General features: G+C 44.5%; 1 protein-coding gene across 3 annotated transcripts in view; it reads left to right on the forward strand.

Annotated features, from left to right (window-relative positions):
* EFR3B (EFR3 homolog B) overlaps positions 1-25,586 on the forward strand; it is a 361,102-nt gene that overhangs the window by 151,751 nt on the left and 183,765 nt on the right. The gene's annotated exons all lie outside the window — the stretch shown is intronic.

Below are 25,586 nucleotides of genomic sequence, written 5' to 3' on the forward strand. Positions count from 1 at the left end.
ATAGTAAATACAGTTTACTATGCTTCCGTTATGAATGAACACCATGAGTGATTGGCATCAATCACTTACTGTGTTCATTTAGAAAAGGAAGGGGCCTGTAAATGACATTTACTGGCCCCTTCCCCTGCTGTCTATCCTGAAACATCACCCTGTGTGCCTGCACTTAGCACACTGTGCTCGCGCCTATGGTGCCCATTATCCTGAGGGGTGGGTACTCTGATACCATTTAGTGCCTAATATTCTGAGTAGGTAGACAGCTATGACACCTTATGGTGCCAAATATCCTGAGGAGGGAGGGCTCTGATACCTTATGGTAACCAATATCCTGAGGAGAGAGAGCTTTGACACCTTATGGTACCCAATATCTGGAGAAGAGAGAGCCCTGACACCTTATGGTACCCAATATCCTGAGGGGAACGAGCCCTGACGCCTTATGGTACCCAATATCCTGAGGACGGAGAGTTCTGACACCTTATGGTACCCAATATCCTGAGGAGGGAGAGCCCTGACACCTTAGGGTATCCATATCCTGAGGAGGGAGATCTGACACCTTATGGTACCCAATATCCTGAGGAGGGAGAGCCCTGACACCTTAGGGTATCCATATCCTGAGGAGGGAGGGCTCTGACACCTTATGTTGCCCCATATCCTGAGGAGGGAGAGCCCCGACACCTTATGGTACCCAAAATCCTGAGGAGGGAGACCTCTGACACCTTATGGTACCCAAAATCCTGAGGAGGGAGACCTCTGACACCTTATGGTACCCAAAATCCTATGGAGGGAGAGCTCTGACACTTTATGGTACCCAATATCCTGAGGAGGGAGAGTTCTGACACCTTATGGTACCCAATTTCCTGAGGAGGGAGAGTTCTGACACCTTATGGTACCCAATATCCTGAGGAGGGAGAGTTCTGACACCTTATGGTAACCAATATCCTGAGGAGGGAGATCTCTGACACCTTATGGTACCCAGAATCCTGAGGAGGGAGATCTCTGACACCTTATGGTAACCCATATCCTGAGGAGGGAGATCTCTGACACCTTATGGTACCCAATATCCTGAGGAGGGAAATCTCTGACACCTTTTGGTACCCAAAATCCTGAGGAGGGAGAGTTCTGACACCTTATAGTACCCAATATCCTGAGAAGGGAATGCTCTCACACCTTATGGTAACCAATATCCCGAGGAAGGAAATCTCTGACACCTTATGGTACCCAAAATCCTGAGGAGGGAGATCTCTGACACCTTATGTTGCCCCATATCCTGAGGAGGGAGAGCCCCGACACCTTATGGTACCCAAAATCCTGAGGAGGGAGAGCTCTGACACCTTATGGTACCCAATATCCTGAGGAGGGAGAGTTCTGACACCTTATGGTACCCAATTTCCTGAGGAGGGAGAGCTCTGACACCTTATGGTAACCAATATCCCGAGGAGGGAGATCTCTGACACCTTATGGTACCCAGAATCCTGAGGAGGGAGATCTCTGACACCTTATGGTAACCCATATCCTGAGGCGGGAGAGCTCTGACACCTTATGGTACCCAAAATCCTGAGGAGGGAGATCTCTGACACCTTATGATACCCAATATCCTGAGGAGGGAGATCTCTGACACCTTATGATACCCAAAATCCTGAGGAGGGAGATCTCTGACACCTTATGATACCCAATGTCCTGAGGATGGAAATCTCTGACACCTTATGGTACCCAAAATCCTGAGGAGGGAGAGTTCTGACACATTACGGTACCCAATATCCTGAGGAGGGAGATCTCTGACACCTTATGGTAACCGATATCCTGAGGAGGGAAATCTCTGACACCTTATGTTGCCCCATATCCTGAGGAGGGAGAGCCCTGACACCTTATGGTACCCAAAATCCTGAGGAGGGAGATCTCTGACACCTTATGGTACCCAATATTCTGAGGAGGGAGAGCTCTGAGATTTTATGGTGTTCAGTATTATGGGGGAGAAGGGACTCTGACACCTTATGTTGCCTAATATCCTGAGGGGTTGAGTGCTCTAAAACCTTACAATTCACAATATTCTGAGTAGGTTGGTGCCCAGTATCCTGAAATGGGAGGTTCTGTCTCTTACATGCCTCATGCAGTTGTAGGTGTACTTCATCCTATAGGATCCCCCTTTCACCGAGGAAAGGATTCATGACCCCGCAAGTGCTGCTGAGGATTGGGGTGGCTGAAGATACTAATTTGAAGGCAGCAGATATGTTCTCAAAATGTGTGTCTGTCTATCCGTAGTGAGTGTGCGTCTCTTGGTCGGACATTAGACTGTAATCTCCTATGACGAGGGGACAGACGTGACTGGTTTAGGCGCTCTGTGGAAATTGTTGGAGCTGTGTAGATGCAAGCAGCAGGAAAGTGGCTGCTGTGCCATGTGACTAACAGTCGCTAATTATTGATGTATAACACAGCAGGGTCAGGGTACCGCAGTGAACCTTTAAACGACAATCTTCATAATACTCACTAATTGCTGCTCACACCATAACGAGCCCATCCCCCACACACCGGGATTCATGCAAATGACTCAGGACACCGCAAGGAGAGAAATGGATGCCGCAATGTGCTGTCTGAAGTCAGCTTGTTTCTTCACTGACCTAGAACAAGTATGCAGCCAGTGAAGTCAGAATTTATGATAGGCAGTCTTGGTCCAGATCAGTGACTCCTACTAAGGCCAGGTAATCAGCAAGGAATGGAAGCCCACGCACTTCTTTCACTACCATTCACCCTTTTAGTTCCTATGTATTGGGTTGAATATTGAAATAGAGGTTTGTTTCACTAAGAATAAAAATCACTCCTTTAGTAAATCCCTACCTTTAGCAGGCAAAAGCAGCAAAGCTGAACACAGGGGCGGACTGACAACTCATGGGGCCCCCGGGCAATAGGAGATTATGGGGCCCCCGGGCAATAAGAGAAGATTATGGGGCACCCGGGCAATAGGAGATTATGGGGCCCCCAGGCAATAGGAGATAATGGAGCCCCCAGGCAATAGGAAATTATGGGGCCACACAGTATACATACACACACAGTATATACACACAGCATACACATACACACACAGAAAAGGTACTGGAGAGGCGGGGATGCTATAATCTTGGATTGGATTTTTACATACTGTCCCTGGTTTTATTGAGGCTGGCAACCCTGATGGGGCCCCTTAGTGGCATGGGGGCCCTCGGGCAGCGCCCAAGTGCCCGAATGGTCAGTCCGCCCCTGGCTGAACATTAAAGCCTCTTCATACCTGTCCATCTTGTTGTGGCGCCGTCCTGTATGTGTGTTGCTGTGCTTTGCAGTGTAGCATTAAGGCAGCCCATTCGTTTTGAATAGACTGCCAATGTGGGGCACCGGAAAATAAATCTGACACTACACTTTTTAAAAAAAAAAAAGCTGGCTTGCTGGGGTCCCCAGGGGTGGTAGACGCTATAGATTTTGCGCAAACCAATCAATAAACGCTTATTGCGATTTTTTTTTACCAAAAATATGTAGAAGAATACATATCGGCCTAAACTGAGGAAAAAAAAAAGTTTTTTTATATATTTTTTGGGGATATTTATTATAGCAAAAAGTAAAAAATAATGTGTTTTTTTCAAAATTGTCGCTATTTTTTTGTTTATAGCGCAAAAAATAAAAACCGCAGAGGTGATCAAATACCACCAAAAGAAAGCTCTATTTGTGGGGAAAAAAGGACGTCAATTTTGTTCAGGAGCAACGTCGCACGACCGCGCAATTGTCAGTTAAAGCGACGCAGTGCCGAATCGCAAAAAGTGCTCTGGTCTTTGGGCAGCCAAATGGTCCGGGGCTTTAAGTGGTTAAATACATTTGATCATCATTCATCGCACGTCCTTGAAACCCAAACTATCCTAGACAGACCCCTGAGCCTGTGGTTGGACAGACAGCACTCCAATAAGCTCTTCCAGTCACTCTGCTGTCTCTTCCTATCAGCATGTTGCTCGCCACCAAATGGATTGATTGGCTACTTGTTTTTTCTTCTCCATTTCTCAGTCTCAGCTTTGCTGTATCAGGCTAGATTCAAGTACTTACACTTAAAAAAAATGCATTTAATGATGTGTCAGTGAGTCCAGAGATGCATTCATTTGCTTTTTTTTTTTTTTCTTTGTCCTCCTGGAGTTAACTTGACTAAGTGTGGAAATGCTGGTGTTATGACTTTATGTGAAGTTGGAAATACTGGAGTCAGGTTCTGTTATCTGGGGAATATCTGCAGCCAGCTCAGGCTCTGTGCCTTTTATAATGACATATCCCAGAAATACAACTCTTTGCTGCGTTAATAGCCGCGCTCTGCTGCTAGCGAGACTGCGGAAAAAAAACAAATCAGTGACATTTATCAGCAGTGCTGTTTTCCAGGTCTCAGGTTGTTTAGCAGCTTCGGCGGTGTCTTTTTAAATAGGTTATAATGCCGTGGCATTTCCCGAGCAGCGGGGACCGTCACCTGGCCTGTAATTCTGAAGTCTGGAGCCCCCCCATTCCAGGCGACGAACACATTGTGTGAAGGTGATCCTGTAATTCGCAGGGTTTAGATTAATGGCTTTCACACCAGTGTGATAATGCAGAAAGAGATGATAGCACATCTTATGCCGCGTACACACGAGCGGACTTTTCGACCGGACTGGTCCGGCGGACAATTCGACCGTGTGTGGGCTTCATCGGACCTGCAGCGGACTTTTTCGGTCGAAAATCTGACGGACTTTAGATTTGGAATATGTTTCAAATCTTTACGTCGGAACTCTGCCGGACCCAGTTCCTATCGAAAAGTCCGCTCGTCTGTATGCTAGTCCGACGGACGAAAACAGATGCTAGGGCAGCTATTGGCTACTGGCTATCAACTTCCTTATTTTAGTCCGGTCGTACGGTCATCACGTATGAACCCGTCGGACTTTGGTGTGATTGTGTGTAGGCAAGTCCGTTTGGAAAGTCCGTCGGAAGTCTGCCGAAAATCCATCAGATAACCCGTCGGACCAGTCCGGTCGAAAAGTCTATTAGGGTTTATCTGTTTAAACTGAACATGTGCTTTGTGCATGCAAACAAGTCACAGCAGCAACGCCTTTCCTTTTGCCTCTTGGTGTGGTTGAGGATCCACTCTGTGAAAGCCAAGAGAACAGTCCCTCAATTTTTGCTTACAGTGGGCTACAAGCTTTCCCTACATGACAGCACTGGTGATTGGCCCAGCACTGTCACATGGAGTGAATCACATTCCCCTCCATACTTGGAAGTACCAGGTGTTTTTTTTTTTAACCACTTGCTGACCACGCTATAGCCGAATGATGACTACAATGCAGTCGTCCAGTTATAGGAGGAAGTTTATTGACATTCTGATGCTCATTCTGATGCTCGGTTTGAACTTCAGCAAGTCGCCTTCACCACGTCTAGATGCCTAAATGCATTGAGTTGCTGCCATGTGATTGGCTGATTAGCGATTTGTGTTACCAAGCAATTAAACAGGTTTACCTAATAAAGTGGCTGGTGGGTGTATTTTTTTTTATACACTATTTTATACTGTTTTTGTATACAATTGTCTCCTCTATCAAGGTGAAAAAGATACAATGTATTATATAATGTATCCTGTATGCATACAATGTATCTTTTTCTCCATTCAAGACGAAAAAACAACACAGAGGTGGGCTGTACAGTGACTGATCACTGTGATAGTCAATCGGAGGGTATTGCATCGATCAAGTGATTGGGAAACCAGGCCTCCTGGTTCCCCATCATTAGTACAAAGACTGTGCTGGAAGTTTGCTCTCAGCACCAAAACAGCAGTACAAATATGCGACCCCCATGGATAAAGATCCAGTTCCATGAGGCTGCATATATGTGTACGCTCTTCGGGAAGGGGTTAAAAGGAGGAAGGAGCTGTGAAAAAAAAAAGGAGGATCTTCCGCTTGCCATGGAAGGTCACCTTCAAGTCTAGCTATATGGCGATGTTCATCTCTCCGACGTCTACAGCACCAGGATCCACCATTGTTTCCTGTACAACTACACTGGAAGACTGTTCCTTTTACACCTTGAAGTGGAAAAAATTTGCCAAATCCATTAGTGGTTTCCAGCAAATTGTGAGCGAAAAGCATCACTGCGGGCAGGTAAAAGAACTTGTTATTGCCACCCAACTTAGTCCTAATTTACCCAATCAAGAGTCGTGTCGGTGTGATGTTAGGGGCGACATCACATTGTATATGGCCAAATTTAAAACAAAACTGTACAGGTGATACTCGAAAAATTTGAATATTGTGCAAAAGTTCATTTATTGTACTAATGCAACTTAAAAGGTGAAACTAATATATGAGATTCATTACATGCAAAGCAAGATCGTTCAAGCCGTAATTTGTCATAATTGTGATGATTATGGCTTACAGCTCATGAAAACCCCGAATCCACAATCTCAGAAAATTAGAATATTACATGCAATCAATAAAACAAGGATTGTACATAGAACAATATCGGACCTCTGAAAAGTAGAAGCATGCATATGTACTCAGTACTTGGTTTGGGCCCCTTTTGCAGCAATTACTGCCTCAGTGCTGCGTGGCATGGAAGCTATTAGCCTGTGGCACTGCTGAGGTGTTATGGAAGACCAGGATGCTTCAATAGCGGCCTTCAGCTCTTCTGCATTGTTCAGTCTCATGTCTCTCATCTTTCTCTTGGCAATGCTCCATAGATTCTCTATGGGGTTCAGGTCAGGCGAGTTTTCTGGCCAATCAAGCACAGTAATCCCACGGTCATTGAACCAGGTTTTGGTGCTTTTGGCAGTGTGGGGCAGGTGCCAAGTCCTGCTGGAAAATGAAGTCAGCATCCCCATAGCGCTCGTCTGTGGAAGGAAGCATGAAGTGCTCCAAAATCTCCTGGTAGACGGCTACCTTGACCCTGGACTTAATGAAGCACAGTGGACCAACACCAGCAGATGACATGGCTCCCCAAATCAACACAGACTGTGGAAACTTCACACTGGACCTCAAGTATCTTGCAGTGTGTGCCTCTCCATTCTTCCTCCATACTCTTGGTCCTTGGTTTCCAAATGAGATGCAAAATTTGCTGTCATCAGAAAAGAGGACTTTGGACCACTGAGCAACAGACCAGGTCTGTTTTTCTTTAGCCCAGGTAAGACACTTGTGACGTTGTTTGTTGTTCAGGAGTGGCTAGACAAGAGGAATACGACATTTGAAGCCCATGTCCAGGATCCGTCTGTGTGTGGTGGCTCTTGATGCACTGACTCCAGCCTCAGTCCACTGCTTATGAAATTCCCCAACACTTTTGAATGGCCTTTTCCTGACAATCCTCTCCAGGCTGTGGTCATCTCTGCTGCTTGTGCACCTTTTTCTTCCACACTTTTCCCTTCCACATAACTTTCTATTAATGTGCTTTGATGCAGAACTTTGGGAACATCCAACTTCTTTTTGCAATTACCTTTTGAGGCTTTCCCTCCTTATGGAGGGTGTCAGTGATGGTTGTCTGCACAACTGTCAGGTCAGCAGTCTTTCCCATGATTGTGATTCCTACTGAACCAGACTGAGACACCATTTAAAGCAAGGGTCTTCAAACTACGGCCCTCCAGTTGTTCAGGAACTACAATTCCCATCATGCCTAGTCATGTCTGTGAATGTCAGAATTTTGCAATGCCTCATGGGACATGTAGTTCTGCAAGAGCTGGAGGGCTGTAGTTAGAGGATCCCTGATTTAAAGGCTCAGGAACCCTTTGCAGGTGTTATGGCTTAATTAGCTGATTAGAGTGGGACACTTTGAGCTCTTTCACACGGGGCGGATCAGTGGTGATCCGCCCCGTGAACACCCGCTTGCTCAGAGGGGATCGCTCCACCGATCCCCGCTGAGCAGGAAAATGACAGGTCCGTCGCTGCACACTGTGCAGCGACGGACCTGTCAGAGCGCCGCTCTCCCCATGGGGGATCGGATGATGACGGACCGTAGAGTCTGTCGTCACCCGATCCGATCCGAAAACGGATGGAAAATTAACTTTTGCACGATATTCTAATTTTTCGAGTATCACCTGTATAATACTTATAATAGAACGTCATTTTTTTTTCTCATTTTGGATAGAGTAAGGAAGGGTTATAACCCCTGTCAGGGGTTATAAATGAATTATCATTCATTTTGGTGGGATCTCTATGGAGGATATGGTCCATTTCTCGGCCAAACGATAATCGGAAATCTTCGTTTTTGTTCTCCCTCTCAGGTTGCATGCAGATAGCCCCGGGTTTAATTAACATGGCGGATGTTTTCGCGGTGTCTGCCAGCAGAACAGATGAAGTTAATCCCTCTCCTCGGTTTCTGTATTGTGTTATTTTTTTCACTAATAATTTCTATTTCCCGTCTCCTGAGTCACCCAATCAGTGGAGGAGATAATGAGCGCTCACACCGGACGCTCCGCTGCGGAATGAAATTTTAATTTGACATATGAAAACGGCGGCATGAAATGGTAGCTGTGAGCCATGCTTCATTAGGACTTCTTTTTTTAGTGCGAATATAGCTATTCGTGTATAACAGTGGGTGTGGGAGGGGGCGCATTCTGGCTGCCCACAGGCATTTGATTATTCTGTGCCCATGCAACTAGGATGCACTGCCATTATGCTCATAGTTGGGGGAGATAGAAAGTGTACCTGACAAGATTAGTACCTCTGTCAGGTTTTCATTGCTGTCTGTGTCGCTGTTAGGGCTCATTTACATTAGCTTTTGTCTCAGAAGAGCAATTCCTGTTTGGATCCCTCTTCAGAGAGCATTTGACAGGCATTGAGGAAGCGCTGTTGAGGAAGCGCTCACTTGAATGGGGCACGTTTGGGGGGGCGCTGCTCCCACCGAAAGCAACAGAGGCTGTAATTCCTTCTGCAGGCGCAAAGCACTAGTGGTTGGGACGGTGATAAAACCTCATGGTTGCAGTTGGGGGTGTACACCTACGGCAGCAATTATACCCCCCGCACAACCTATTCAGATGAATGGGGCCACTCTGCAAGCACTAGTGCGGAGATCAAGGGGTTAAAGCAAGTGGTGAGGAGGCCATACAACGCCTCCTTACCGCCTGTCTGGAGAGCGATCCGAACACAGATCTCTTATCAAAGAACATAACTAATGTGAATACGCCCTTAGGGAGATTCACCCTCTATATTTGTCACCGGGAATGAAAGTGAAGCATAATCTAACATTTTCATTTGACATCAGAACAGGGAAAAAGGGGGACATCTTCACTTGTTCTCATGACTGCTCTCTAAGAGCACATTTCTCTTACCTTGTAGAGATTTCCTCTCCAATTCCTGTTGTTTTTGAGGACTGGAAGGAAAACTTTCCTGAATGGAATACAAAAAACGAAAAGAAAACTTGACGACTTTCTTTAACCCTTTCACTGCCAATGGCAGTTTTTCCGGGTTTTTTTGCACACATTTAAAAAATCATTTTAGGCCCAAAGATTACTTAAAACCCCCAAAATATTATATATTTTCTGAAAGCAGAGACCCTGGAGAATAAAATGGTGGTAGTTCCAATTTTTTATGTCACACATTATTTGCACAGCAGTTTATGTAGCACAAATGTTCATTAAAAAATACACTAAAGTTAATTTTAGGTTACACAAATACAATATATATTACTTATTTGGTATATAATAAAAGATGAGGTTACGCTAAGTAATTTGATACCCAACATGTCAAGCTTTAAAATTGTGTGCATGTAAAACAACAACAAACTTTGCAACCCTATATTTGACATAGGCGACACTTTAAAAGTTCATTATGGTAAAGTTAACTGTGATTAACTCCCGTTTCTTAAGTGCAGGAAGAGTCAATGAACTACAAGGGCGTTCATCATCAGTGCTCTCGTAATACATTGAGAACTACAAGCTATCTGTGGCGGCGGATGACAAGACTTGTAGTTCAATCACACAGCCGCGCTATTCTTATAATGTGGCCCCAGGTGCAGGGAGAGGATCCCCTGCCTGCTGTCATGAGAAGGGGGGTCTGATGTTCCAAAAGGTGAATTTATCCTTTAAGGTTGGGAACTGCTTCTTTAGATGAACATCGCAGCCTGAAGGTGACAACATTCATCTGGCAGCTTTCATTGATGATCACATGATCAGGAATCACTCTGGTTCCCAATCTTCAGTGGGGATAAGTTGCTGTCACAGCCAGGATTGAAAGCCAGCAGCTGATAAAGTGTATAGCTGCTGGGTCTCATAGGGAAAAGCATTTGCAGCCTGAAGGTGGCAGTAATCGTCTGAAGGCTCACATGATGATCACATGATTGGGAATTATTCTGGTTCCCAATCCTCAATGGGGATCAGTGGCTTTCACAGCTGGGATTGAGAGCCAGCAGCTGCACATAGTGTATACAGCAGCTGCTGGCTCTCATAGGGAATAAACATTTCCAGCCTGAAGGTGGCAGTATTTATCTGATGGCTCTCGTTTTCACATGATGATCACATGATCGGGAATCACTCTGGTTCTAAATCCTCAGCGGGGATCAGTGGCTGTCACAGCCAGGATTGAGACCCAGCAGTCGCACAAAGTGAATAGCTGCTGGCTCTCTTAGGGAAAAACATTTCCAGACTGAAGGTGGCAGTATCGATCTGATGACTTTCATTTTTACATGATGATCACATGATCGGAAATCACTCTCTGGTTGTAAATCCTCAGCCGGGATCAGTGGCGGTCACAGCCAGGATTGCGAACCAGCAGCCGCACAAAGTGTATAGCTGCTAGCTCTCATAGGGAAAAACATTTCCAGCCTGAAGATGGCGGTATTCATCTGATGACTTTCATTTTCACATGATGATCACATGATCGGTAATCACTCTGGTTCTCAATCCTCAGCGGGGATCAGTTGCCGTCACAGTCAGGATTGAGAGCCAGCAGCTGCACAAAGTGTATAGCTGCTGGCTCTCTTAGGGAAAAACATTTCCAGCCTGAAGGACAGTATCGATCTGATGACTTTCATTTTTACATGATGATCACATGATCGGAAATCACTCTCTGGTTGTAAATCCTCAGCCGGGATCAGTGGCGGTCACAGCCAGGATTGCGAACCAGCAGCCGCACAAAGTGTATAGCTGCTGGCTCTCATAGGGAAAAACATTTCCAGCCTGAAGATGGCGGTATTCATCTGATGACTTTCATTTTCACATGATGATCACATGATCGGTAATCACTCTGGTTCTCAATCCTCAGCGGGGATCAGTTGCCGTCACAGTCAGGATTGAGAGCCAGCAGCTGCACAAAGTGTATAGCTGCTGGCTCTCTTAGGGAAAAACATTTCCAGCCTGAAGGTGACAGTATCGATCTGATGACTTCAGTGGGGATCAGTGGCTTTCACAGCTGGGATTGAGAGCCAGCAGCCGCACAGAGTGTATACAGCAGCTGCTGGCTCTCATAGGAGAAAACATTTCCAGCCTGAAGATGGCGGTATTCATCTGATGACTTTCATTTTCACATGATGATCACATGATCGGGAATCGCTCTGGTTGTAAATCCTCAGCGGGGATCAGTGGCTGTCACAGCCGGGATTGGGAGCCAGCCGCCGCATGAAGTGTATAGCTATTGGCTCTCACAGGGAAAATGTTTACTAATGAGTGTACAGCACAGGACATCATGTCAGGGAATGGTAATATATGGATTGTGAGCAATAAGGCGTTAAAAAAAAAAAACGTTGGCTGACACAGTCAGGGGCATTCAGGGTTCAAAAGCCATTGTAATTTGGATGGCTCACGCCATACCATACACATGTTCCCACACATGTTTTCGCCCATTGACGTACATTGCATTTAGCACAAAATCATTCAGCATCTTCCATTCCGTAAACTTGTTTTAAACTTGTATTTGATTCTGCAAAAATTGCTCACAAGGGATTGAAGTAATGGTTAAAAATAATTTGCTGGGCCCATCGATCAATCAGGTCAGAATGTGTATGACCAGCATAAATCAGAGGGTACGTTTATAGCTGAGCGTGCAGAGCCCCCCTCCTCCCACACAGCTTACGGATCAGCTGACGATCGGTATTTTGGTTGCTGAGCACGCCAGCCTGTCCCACCTGGCAGTGCCAGCTCCTGCTGGAATCGGCTGTTTTTCCCAGCGCTGTCACGTTCTTGTACTGAATTTTCTGTTATTATTATTAAGAGGCTTTGTTGTTCTGCTCAAACAGATGGTCTATTGTTTGCATTTTGCAATTCCTCGCCGAGAATAAAAGTTTCCCTGTTGTTATTGAGAAAACTTTTCTTTGTATTGAACAAACTATCAAGGCAGACTTATTATATCCAGAGAAAACATGCATGGTAAAAGGACGTTGTGGTTTGTGCTTCAGCCAGGATGCTTTTATAGTTATTATTGTACCAATTACTGTATTTATTGGCGTATAACACTCACTTTTTCACCATGAAAATCGGGTGCAAATAGCGTGTGCGTGTTATACGCCAATACTTCAATTTTAGCTGCCTTGTAGGGAACAGGGAGGGGGGGCGGGACAAGCGCCATCAGATTATATACAGTGAGAATCTCCTGTTTACTTGGCGGCCTCTGTAATGGGAAGTCCCGTCTCCTGGGCCGCCATTGGACCACTGTTCTGTCTATCATAGGAGATTCTCACTGTATCTGTATGTAATCTGTCGGCACTCGTCCCGCCCCCCTCCCTGTCCCCTCTAGGCTGCAGATGGGCATCGATCAGGCTGCACTGATGGCACTGATGAGGCTGCTGCATTGATGGCCACGGTGAGGCTGCTGCATTGATGGCCATGGTGAGGCTGCTGCATTGATGTGGACTGATGAGGCTGCATTGATGGCCATTGATCAGGCTGCATTGTTGGGCAATGGTGAGGCTGCAGATGGGCACTGACCCTTATTTTGCTTCAAAGTTCCTTATTTAAAATTTAATTTTTTTCCCTGAAACTGCCCTCCAAAAATGAATGTGCATGTTATACGCCTGTGCGTGTTATACGCCGATAAATACGGTACGTTAACCACTTGCCTACAGGGCACTTAAAGCCCCTTCCTGCCCAGACCAATTTTCAGATTTCAGTGCTCACACTCTTTGAGTGACAATTGCGCGGTCACGCAACACTGTACCCAAATTAAATTTTTATCAATAATTTCACACAAATAAAGCTTTCTTTTGGTGGTATTTAATTAATGCTGTTTTTTTTTTCTGCTAAATAAAACGAAAAAGGATTCAAAATTTTAAAAAAAAACCCATTTCATAGTTTGTTATAACATTTTGAAAACAGATAATTTTTCTCCTTCACTGATATGGGCTGATGAGGCTGCACTGATGGGCACTGATAGGCAGCACTGATGGGGACTGATAAGGTGGCACTAATGGACACTGAGGTGGCACTGATAAGCACTGATGGGTGGCACTGATAGGTGGCACTGATGATTACTGATGGGTGGCACTGATTGGCACTGGTAGGTGACACTGATAGGCAGCACTGATCGGTGGCACTTATTATGAGACACTGATGGGCATTGATTGGCAGCACTGGTGGGCCTTGATGGGTGACACTGGTGGGCACTATAAGTGGCACTGGTAGGTGGCACAGTGGGCGCTGGCACTGGTGGGCACAGAAAATGCAGCCGATTACCGATCTTCACGTGATCAGCCGTCATTGGCTGACAGCTGATCACGTGGTAGGGGGCCGGGATCGACCCCTTACTCTGATCTTTGATTAGCCGAGTCTCATAGACTCGCTGATCATAGAGCACGGTGTGCGTGACCCGCAGGGACGCACAGACGTTGCTCGGGAGGACGTCCATGGACGCCCTCCCAGCAATTAAGGCCCATGCTGTAGCCGTCTTTCAGCTGTAGCGTGGGTGGGAAGTAGTTAAAATCATTTTTTCTGTGACGTTCATATTATCATTTCTTGCTGTTCTGTGTTTTGGAGGTTTTAGTTTGTACACTATATGGCAGACACCTGGATGTCTATATGAGCTTTTTGAACATCCTGTTCCAAAACCATGGCCATTGAAGTGGTTGTAAACCTATACATAAACCCAGTGAAGTGACTGGCCTCAGGTAATACACAGAGATAAAACAAATCCTCCTGCATACGTTGTACATAACTGTATTTATTTGCAGTCTTCTCTTCTCTACATCCCTTCAAAGTGCTGAATTGAAAAGCTTGTCTGAGTGTTCAGAAAAAAGGGGGTGGAGAGCTGAAGTTACACTCTGCAGAGCTCAGTGAGGAGAGCTGATTGGAGGGAAGAGAGACACCCCCTTCACACATAGAAACAGAGCTGAGGCTGTGAATCAGCAGGAGATCCCTCCCCTGTCACATTATTTCTGTTGGTGTCAGGAAAACTTGTCAGAAGTGACTCATGCTGATAGCAGAGGAATGGGGCAGCAGACAAATGTGACACTTACTGCTCCTAATTAAGACAAGTACACACTATAGAGGGATCTGCTTTGTTCATATTTTATGTCTGAGGTTTACAACCACTTTGATATGGAGTTGGTCCCCTTTCATGGCCATAACAGCCTCCAGTCTTCTGAGAAGACTTTCCACAAGATTTTGGATGTTTGTGGGATTTTGGACCAATTTGTGAGGCCAAGAACTGCTGTTAGAGGAGAAGACCTGGCTCACAATTGGTGTTCCAATTCATCTCTGAGGTGTTCAGTAAGGTTGAGGTCAGATACTGATGTTGGATGAGAAGACCTGGCTCACAAGTGGCATTCAAAATTAATCCCAAAGGTGTTCAGAAGGGTTGAGGTCAGGTACTGATGTTGGAGGAGAAGAGCTGGCTTACAATTGGCCTCCCACTTCATCCCAAAGGTGTTCAGTAAGGTTGAGGTCAGGTACTGATGTTGGAGAAGACGACCTGGCTCACAATTGGTGTTCCAATTAATCTCATAGGTGTTCAGTAACGTTGAGGTCAGGTACTGATGTTGGATGAGAAGACCTGGCTCACAGTTGTTGTTTCAGTTAATCTCATAGGTGTTCAGTAGGGTTGAGGTCAGGTACTGGCGTTGGATGAGAAAACCTGGCTTACGGTTGGCATTTCGGTTCATCCCAAAGGCTGTGTGTAAGAGATTTAAGTTCCTCCACACCAGACTGGCCCACATGTGATGCTAAGCCGCCATGATTGAATGAACTGAAATCCAGTGAATGAAACCAGGCCAGGGATAGTCGGGCCGGGGAGGAATAGGTTAGGTCCTCCAGCCAGGAAATGAGGTGGACTTGCTGCAACTTCTATTGTACATTGTGTGCAGTGAAATCAGAGTAAGCAATTTCAATCCAGGAGAGGAGCCTCTACAACTGCGCAAAACGGAAGTGAAGGCTGGAGGTCAGATTTGCATAAATTAGTTTTTTTTTTTATTAGTTTTTTTTATCTCACAATTTCAGCCTTACAGTAGAATCATAGTGATCTGTACTGAGACACGCAAACCTCAGAAGGACTTGTCCAAGGTCCTGAATCCCAAGTCTTCTCCATGTCAATTCAAAGTAGAACTGCATCCTGTTGAGGAGGGTCTTAAAGCACCACAACATAAATCACTCTGCTTAATTTCTACTAATTATTGCACGCATGCACACACAAATATGTATGTAAATAATTATTCACACTCCCAGGCTGAAGTGCGCAGATTAATGTGTATATAGATGTCCACATTCATACCAACTGTACATTTGCCTTGGCTAACACCTGAGCTCACAATGGAGGTTTTGGAACCTGAACAGATCATCTTCCTTTGACCATGATCACTTCATAGACCTACACACAGATCCGACATAAAAAATCTGCCTGCACCTGCTACCTATTGTTAAAGTAGACCTTCAGTCATTTTTTCATCTTTCCATCTATTAAATCTTCTGCCCTTGTTGTTTTAACTTTGGATAGTAAAACATTTTTCTGCCAGTAAATACCTTATACAGCCCAGTTCCTGTTTCTTGTCTAGTCATTAGCCTAGGCTTATGACATCATGTACAGCTCTCTCCCTCACTCTCGTGAGAGTTTTCCAGGAAGGGAGGGGCGTATAAGTCATAGGAGAGCCAATGAGAGCTGCAGAGCTGGAGGGGTGTGTAAATCCAGGAAGTGAACAGACAACAGCTTCAGCTGCCCACAGTTAACATGGATGTAGCTAGACTCAGTGGAGGGAGATTTCTGCAGCATATTTGGCAAGTACAGATTTACAGTATATATAAAATAATATGCAAAGTGGTTGGAGGGAAGCTTCAGAATGGCAAAGATGTTTTTATTACAAATTATGTGAGCAGACCACAGTTCCTCTTTAAAACCACTTCCGGACCACCCACCGTCGTTATACGTCAGTACTTTGAAGAGGAATATCGTTGTTATTGCATAACCCCGGTATCCTCTTCTTCAGTGAGCGGTCCAGTTTCAGATAAAAGTGGTCTCTGCGGCGGATTTGCCGCAAGATGACTTTTATCGATGGCGCCCCCTGCCGCTTACCGGAGGCGGTCACCCTTGCTGGGCATGGAGATGAGTAAGGGGAAGATGGCCCCCACCCATCTCCATAACAATGCAGGGCGGAAGCGACGTCCAAACGTCACTTCTGCCCATAGCTCTTAAAGGGCCGTTTTTTTTTTTAATTATTTTTTTAAATGACAAATTTTTTTATTTTTTTTTTTTATTGCATTTTAGTGTAAATATGAGATGTGAGGTCTTTTTGACCCCAGATCTCATATTTAAGAGGTCCTGTCATGCTTTTTTTTCTATTACAAGGGATGTTTACATTCCTTCTAATAGGAATAAAAGTGACACAATTTTTTTTTTTAAACTGTGTAAAAATAAAAGGTAATATAAATAAGAAAAAAAAAAAAAATTAAACGCGCCCTGTCCCGATGAGCTCATGTGCAGAAGCAAACACATACACAAGTCGCGTCCACATATGAAAACGGTGGTCAGACCACACATGTGAGGTATCGCCGCGATCTGTAGAGCGAGAGCAATAATTCTAGCCCTAGACCTCCTCTGTAACTCAAAATATGCAACCAGTAGAATTTTTTAAATGGAGATTTTTAAGGGTAAAAGTTTGTCACCATTCCACGAGCTTGCGCAATTTTGAAGCGTGACATGTTGGGTATCAATTTACTCGGTGTAACATTATCTTTCATAATATTAAAAAAAAAAAAAAATTGGGCTAACTTTACTGTTGTCTTATTTTTTTAATTCAAAAAAGTGTATTTTTTCCAAGTAAAGTGTGCTTGTAAGACCGCTGCGCAAATATGATGTGACAGAAAGTATTTCAACGACCGCCATTTAATTCTCTAGGGTGTTATAAAAAAATATATATAATGTTTGGGGGTTCTACATAATTTTCTAGCAAAAAAAAATGTTTTTAACTTGTAAACAACAAATCTCAGAAAGAGGCTCGGTCCTTAAGGAGCAGAGAGAGACTAATCACTACCCTGTGCATGAGCACCTTGTAGGCAAAAGGAAAAAGAAGCAAAGTTTTTTTTTTAGGCTAGGTTCACACTGCTCCGATTTTCAGTGCGATTATCTAGTGCAACTTGGATGTGGTTTATATTTTTTTTTTTTTTTTTTTTATGGGGCCAAAATCACACCAAAGTAGTACAGGAACCTTTTTCAAAATCGCTCCGTGCTGAGTTGCATTGATGTGAATGGGCACCATTGAAAACAATGGGATTTCCATTAAGTCGCATCTGAAGTCGCAGTAGTGTGAAAGATGTCTAAATAGGATCTTTTGTGACAGCCCCAAGTACTCACAGTTCCAAAAGGGCTGAAGGGCCGCCTTTTTTCTTTTCACACAAATTATAACTGTTGTGACTGCCTAGTTTTTCCCTGAGCCAGATAACGATGCAGATAACGACTACTACCTGTACATTTTTAGGATTACCTTAAAGCGCATCTATGGTTATGATCTAAAATCATTTTTTTCGTTTCCACATCATATTTCAGTTATTTCTAGCCTACTCCTATTAATCTAAATGGTCCTGAAGTTTGTCAGTTTTACTTTGTGAAGACCCCCCACACATTCACCTCCTTCAATTTTGTGACATGTAGTCAACTATGCCCTGTGAGTAGGCACTGCTGTGTCACAAATTCCACAGATCCTGCCTTCTGAACTACAGAGGTGCTGAGAGGAGGCAGAGTTAGTACAGAAATCACTGCTTGCAGGCAGCAAGGTAGTACCATGGGACATGTAGTCCTTAGAAAACGAGGAGAAGCTGCAAAGCATGCTGGGAATCCAGGAGGTTGTGGAAAGTGATAGCCAGCAGACATCTTATATTGGATTGTCAAATAACTATTGTTTGTATTGTTATTACAATCATGATTTTCCTAAATGAGGGTGTACGCTGTGACTGTAGATTACATAGGGCCAGTCCACCCAAAAGTATTGACAGCCGTGAGATCTCCCCACTGTAGTTCCTCTGCTTTTTACTGCTCACCTTGGAGTTTGGAGTATTCAATTTTCCTGTTTTCATTTCCTATATTATTGAAGCTAAAGTTTAGTGATATATATTTATTTTTTATATTAACCACTTGGCCTCCAGAAAATTTAGCACCGTTCATGACCAGGCCATTTTTTGCGACAATTGCGCAGTCATGCAACACTGCACATACATGAACTTTATGTCCTTTTTCCCCACAAATTTCTTTTGGTGGTATTTGATTAGCACTGCGTTTTGATTTTTTTTCCCGCTAGAAACAAAAAAGACAGACAATTTTGAAAAAAAACAAAACAATATTTTTTATTTTCTGCTATAAAACATATCAAATAAAAAAAAGTAAAAAAATCTGATTTCTTCATAAATTTAAGCCAATGTCTCCTAGATTGTAAGCTCTAACGAGCAGGGCTCTCTGATCCCTCCAGTATTGAATTGTATTGTACTTGTACTGTCTGCCCTGATGTTGTAAAGCGCTGCGTAAACTGTCGGCGCTATATAAATCCTGTATAATAATAATAATATGTATTCTGCTACATGTTTTTGGTAAAAGTGTCTACAAACTATGGGATGTACACTTTTTTTTTAATACTAGTATTGGCGGCGATCAGCGACTTATATCGGGACTGCGATATTGCGGTGGGAACTCGGACAGTAACTGACACTTTGCGGGAACCAGTGACACTAATACAGGAATCAGTGCTAAGAATTTGCGCTGTCACTGTACTAATGACGTAGAAAAAAAAAACGCACTCCGGTTGTTGCTCTTTAAAAAAAATGTTTGTTTTTATTGACAAGCCACAGTGAACAAACGCAGATGAAAACAGTTGACGTGTTTCAGCCTATATAACGCCTTAGTCATAACCATGACTAAGACCTTATAGGCTGAAACACTTAAACTGTTTTCATCTGCGTTTGTTCACTGTGGCTTGTCAATAAAAACAAACATTTTTTTAAAGAGCAACAACCGGAATGCGGATCCTTTTTTCTACATTACTTTACTCAGCCAGCGACTGTGGATCGAGCACCCGGGAGCTCTGCCATCTATGTGTTGTGTGGGTAGTAGCACTGACTTTTCTGTTTATACTGTACTAATGACACTGGCTGGGAAGAGGTTAAACATATCTAGGGTGATCAAAGTGTTAAATGTGTGCCTAGCCAAATATGTGTGCCGTGTGTGGTGCTTTTACTAAGGGAAGTAATACATTTTATTGCCTGCATTACTTCCCCGTTGACAGTACAGAGCGCTGCCTTGTTTACATAGGCACAGCCCTTTTCTGTGCCCGGTGCTGGCGGTGATCTATTGGCCGGCGCAAGCTGATTGGCATCTGCTGTGTTTAATCACAGCACAGCCGGGTTGCTGGTGTCGCGCGGGCGTGCGCGCCCCTTACCAGGAAGTGCTGGATCACATACCTAGTACGTGATCTGGTGTGGTAGGGCCGCCTTATATCTAAGTGATGTGGTTTGCAAGCTGGTTAAACAGCACCAGGGATGGTATTACATAAATGATGAGTGTCTTGTGTGCTGGTTGCTTGCTCTTTTTTCACCTGTGACAGGTATTCCTCAAAAGTGCTGACTGTGCTTGCTCACTTTGCACTGTTTCATTCATAGAAGCCTTACACTCACTTTCCTCAATGAAAAGCACTCTATGAATGGAGGAGGTGGATCTTTCATGCGCTGATCCTCCTTTCGTAGAATGCTGGATATAGTGCAGGGGTATCCAGGGGGCAGAGGACAGAAGATTTCAAAAGAGCAACCACCAGTAGATAGGGCACTCGTCATTCATGTATTTACTATCCATGGTGCTGACTTAAAAAAAAAATATATATATCACTAAACTTCAATCTGAGGTTCTGCTTATAATATGCCCTCCCTTGTTTCTTCTTTCCCCTCTTCAACATGATAATTACATATTTTAAACCCTTTCCATTTTCATTACATACATTATTTAATTTATTTATTTCTTTATTTTAGTTGCAGTGATGTCATCACTGTGTCTCTGTGCTTCTCAATGCAATGCAGGCAGAATTTTTTTATATTGTAAAGCGCTGCGTAAACTGTTGGCGCTATATAAATCCTGTATAATAATAATAGTTGGTGGGAGGAGCTGGCAAGATGCCGTACATAGCGTCCTGAAAACATCACAGCACCCCGCCCCCAGTACTCCTCGCAGGTGCCCTCAACCCTGACGCAAGGAGTGGGCTGGCTCTAAGGAGGAGTTATCCAAATATCAGAATGCCTTGATGGGCGGATGTCAGTTTGGAGGGGTGGGCGTTCCTGGGCAGGATGAATGTGCATGCAGACCACCCTAGGTAATGCCTCAATGCGAGGCTGAGCCTCTATGAATGAAAGAACTGAATGGAGGGGGCAGGCTGGGGAGAAAAGAGCTAGATTTTGCTGTACTTTTACTGCGGCTTCTAACGCACATTGTGAGAAGCTCACAGTGTGCAGTGCAATCAGAGTAAGACATTGTACACCGGGAGAGAAGCCGGTACAATTGTGCAAGACTGAAGGGAAGGCTTTAAATTAATAATAAAAAAAAAAATCTAACAAATTTAGTTTTTGATAGGCCAGTTTAACTGCTTAAGGACCACCCACCGCAGTTGTACTGCGGCAAAGTGGCTGGTTCCTACGAATCGCCATCATTTGTACATTGGCTCGTACACTGCGATTTGTGGGCGCGCACACGCCCACTGGCCAGCGGGGGAGCCAATCAGCGGGTGGGGTGGACTCGATGTCCGCCGGCCACCGGCGATCTTTTCCCCCGCAGTAACAGAATGGGGATCTGCCTCTATAGACAAGGCAAATCCCCGTTCTGACAGGGGAGATCAATTACAGATCTTGTCTTTCTGCTAAGCAGGAGGAAGACGGATCTGTGTGTTTCCCCAGTCACACAGTCCCCCATACAGTTAGTAATCACAAACAGGGAACACATTTAACCCTTTAATCGCCCCTGATGTTAACCTCTTCCCTTCCATTAGTATAATAACAGTGCATATTTTTAGCACTGATTACTGTAATAATGTCACTGGTTCCCAAAAAAGTTTTAAAAATGCCAGTTAGGTGTCCGATCTGTCCGCCGCAATGTTGCAGTCCTGCTAAAAATCGCTGATCGACGCCATTACTAGTAAAATAATAATAAAAATGCCATAAATCCTTCCCCTATTTTGTAGACGCTATAACTTTTGCACAAACCAATTAATATACGCTTATTGCAATTTTTTTTTTTTTTTTTACCAAAAATATGTAGTATAATACATTTTGGCCTAAACTGTTGAAGAAATTATTTTTTTTAACTTTTTTTGGGGGTGGGGGTATTTATTATAGCAAAAAGTAAAAAATATTGGGTGGTTTTTTTTTCCAAATTGTCGCTCTTTTTTTGTTTATAGCGCAAAAAATAAAAAACGCAGAGGTGATCAAATACCACCAAAATAAAGCTCTATTTGTGGGAAAAAAGGACGTCAAGTTTTTTTGGGTACAGCGTCGCAGGACCGCGCAATTGTCAGTTAAAGCAACGCAGTGCCGAATCGCAAAAAAATGACCTGTCATTAAGGGGGTAAATCTTCTGGTACTTAAGTGGTTAAGGTATAAAATTGGTCAGAAAAGCAGATTAAACAATAAAGTTATTGCGGTTTTACTGGAAGAAGCAATAGGAGGCGGGGGGGGGGGGGGCAGCTTATATCAGGAGAGGATAAAGTGAATGACGTTTACTTCCTCATTATATTATAAGAATGCTTCTAAACATATTCTCCCGGATTGAGGTCAGTGTCTGCGGTGATAAAGAGCTCTCTGGACCACAACTGATCCTAATGAACCCGAGGCTCGAAATGACTTAAAGAATGGAAAGTCATTCGTCTGCCATCAACTGTGTTATTCATGAGATCCTGTCATTTTAACCAGTCAGGCATGGAAATAAGGAATATGCCCTTGCTGACTTGTTTACACAAGTGCAGCGCCTCTTGTCAGAGTCGATTGGCAGGCTGTGGCTGGACAAGGCCCTGCACATCCAGGGATGAAGGTCCGCAACACTGAACTTCATCCCTGAATTCAAAGGGCTCTAAACTCTGGTACCCCTTGGCAAGAGTGTTCAGGTCTGTCCAGCTGCATCCTGCCATAGACTTTGCCAGCGGGGATGGATGCCACACCTCTTCCTCTGGAACGCTAAAACACCCAGGAGCTAGACAGCCCTGTGTGCGGGGGCTGGGGTATAAAGTGTATGTATAGGCAATATTTTATTTGTTTTGAACAGTAGAGCAGGGGTCTCCAAATTTTCTAAACAAAGGGCCAGTTTACTGTCCACCAGACTTTAGGAGGGCCGGAATGTGGCCAGTTGGAGTAGAATATTTCTCAGTGTCAGTGGGTGTAGACAATGTCTCAGGCTTGGTGGTCAGTGGGAGTAAAAAAATGATATAGCACCTGGTCAGTAGAAGGAGGAATAGTGCCCCATCATTCATATTAGTGGAAGGATCAGTGCACCATCATTGGTGCCAGTGGGAGAATTAGTCCCCCATCATTAGTGTCAGTGGGAGGAAAGGCACCCTATCAATGGGGAGAATGGTGCCCCATCATTGGTGTCAGTGGGAGAAATGGTGCCTCATCATTGGTATCAGTGGGAAGAATAGTGCCTCATCATTGGTATCAGTGGGAAGAATGGTGCCTCATTATTGGTGACAGTGGGAGGAATAGTGTCCCATCATTGGTGTCAGTGGGAGGAATAGCACCTCATCATTGGTATCAGTGGGAGGAATGGCGCCCCATCATTGGTATCAGTGGGAGGAATGGTGCCCCATCATTGGTATCAGTGGGACGAATGGCGGCGCATCATTGGTGTCAGTGGGAGGAATGGTGCCTGATCATTGGTATCAGTGGGAGGAATAGTGCCCCATCATTGGTGTCAGTGGGAGGCTTAGTGCCCCATCATTGGTGTCGGTGGGAGGATCAGTGCCCCATGGTCAGTGTCAGTAGAAGGAAAAATGCCCTACCATTGGTGTCAGTGGAAGGAATAGTGTCTCGTATCGGTGTCAGTAACATTGCCCCAAGGGCCGCATACAGGCAAGCAAAGGGCCACATTCGGCCCACAGCCACAGTTTGGAGACCACTGGAGCAGAGCCTTAGCAACCTTCTTCTTCTTCTTCCTTTTTTTTTCTTGCTTCTTTTGCTGTCTTGTGCAGAGGATTTCCTGAGGACATTTATCCTATTTGTACTGGTGAATATTACCAACAGACAGAAATCGATGGGAAATCCAAAATGTTACTGTCTTTCTGGAACATGCAGTGAGAGCAAATCTTCCAGTGAAAGCACCTTTTTCACTGACTTCTGTCCAAGAGGGGAATTCCAATCATTTTTTAGAGGTTTTCTCTCGCTTCCTGTTTCGTCTGGGGAATAGAAGTTGAAGCAATATCCACAAAGAGATACAGACTGTAAAATAGAAACTTACATGTAAAACCTATCTAGCCTGTCCAAATCTAGAAAGAAAACTTTTGGCTATACATACTCTTTAAAGCGGAACTTTACTCATTTCAGGATGGTCCTTTCCTTTGTCTCCTCCCTGTCCCTTACAGAATTGGAAAATGATTTATTTTAGATTTTTTTGGGCTTCCTAAATCCTGGCCTTGGCCGGTATGACATTGCAAGGCCCATTTTTGATGTCATGGATGTCAGGATACCAGTCAAGAGGACATCTTTCTCTAAGATTTGATTGACAGACTTCCACCACAAAGTGTTTTTTTCATGTCTCTCCACACCCATAGGAGTCTATAGCAGTAGGTGGAAGAAAGGATGAATGAAAGAAAGGAGCTGAAGCAAGAAAAAGTGGGAGAGGACAATTATAGAAAGGAGGGATTGCAAGGGGTTGACGTGGGGTAAGGGATTTCTACCCTCTGGGGAGAAGGAAGCAGTGTGATGACACTCATCTGCTTTGGTGTTGAGGTGGCCTAAACCCTTCAGTGAAATGGTAGGACACCAGCCTCTTTTGTTGGGCTTCCAAGTAAAGAGAAAGTTTCCATTATTATATGAGTAAGGGACTTAACTTGTTCATGAAGGTTTAGTTACAGAAACTCCCCATAGACAAGGGTACTGTATATCTACAGGGAAGAGAGAGTGGGGTGCTCCTCAGTGCTCATGTAGTGAATCCAAGGGCCCCAAAGTTTGTGGAAGAGGTCTTGGATATTGTATAGGCGGGCTCTTAAGTTTTCAATTCACATCAGCGAGCAAAATCTTTGCTTCCACTCTAGTATGGTGGGAATGGTGGATGAATGAATAACAAGAAAGACATTTACTGCTCTGTAGATTACATGCAAAGTCTAACATATTGTAGACACAGCTGCTGTAAAGAAAGTTACAAGAACATTTTTCTCTAAGGTGTGTGTAGTTCTACCCCCACAGGAGCTGCTGAATTTGTGTCCCAGGTTCTTTTTCCTCTGTGTAGCAGCAGCCAGGCAAACAGGAACATTCACTCCTTTGGCTCAATAAACAGTCTAGGGGTTGTATACGTGATATGATACGAGTAGCAGTATTTTCCAGCTGTCACCCTTGCTGTCAAATAATCCCGAGTGACACAGGATGCTCTGGGGTCACTGGGTGATAGATTCCTGTGTCGCTATCTGAGATCAAAGCATCCTCTAAGAAGACAGTTTTTTCAGAGTGCAAAGTATCCAAATAGGTCATGTTTCTGCCCAGATATTATCTGTGTCAAGGACAGGAATGGGAACGGGTCAGTTCAGGAATTAGAAGAGCATACCTGGGGGCAGCGTTGGGATGCAGGTGTGACAGAGCTGCTCAGGGTGCAATGGAGTCGCAAGGTCCTGGCTATCCAAGGGTATAGGCACAGGATGCTCTGGGGTCACTGGAGACACAGGATGCTCTGCGGTCACTGGAGACACAGGATGCTCTGCGGTCACTGGAGACACAGGATGCTCTGCGGTCACTGGAGACACAGGATGCTCTGCGGTCACTGGAGACACAGGATGCTCTGCGGTCACTGGAGACACAGGATGCTCTGCGGTCACTGGAGACACAGGATGCTCTGCGGTCACTGGAGACAAAGGATGCTCTGCGGTCACTGGAGACACAGGATGCTCTTGGAGTCACTGGAGACACAGGATGCTCTTGGGGTCATTGGAGACACAGGATGCTCTTGGGGTCATTGGAGACACAGGATGCTCTTGGGGTCACTGGAGTCACAGGATGCTCTTGGGGTCATTGGAGACAC

The sequence above is a fragment of the Aquarana catesbeiana genome, linkage group LG04 (assembly GCF_042186555.1).
Source record: "Aquarana catesbeiana isolate 2022-GZ linkage group LG04, ASM4218655v1, whole genome shotgun sequence".
NCBI lineage: Eukaryota > Metazoa > Chordata > Amphibia > Anura > Ranidae > Aquarana > Aquarana catesbeiana.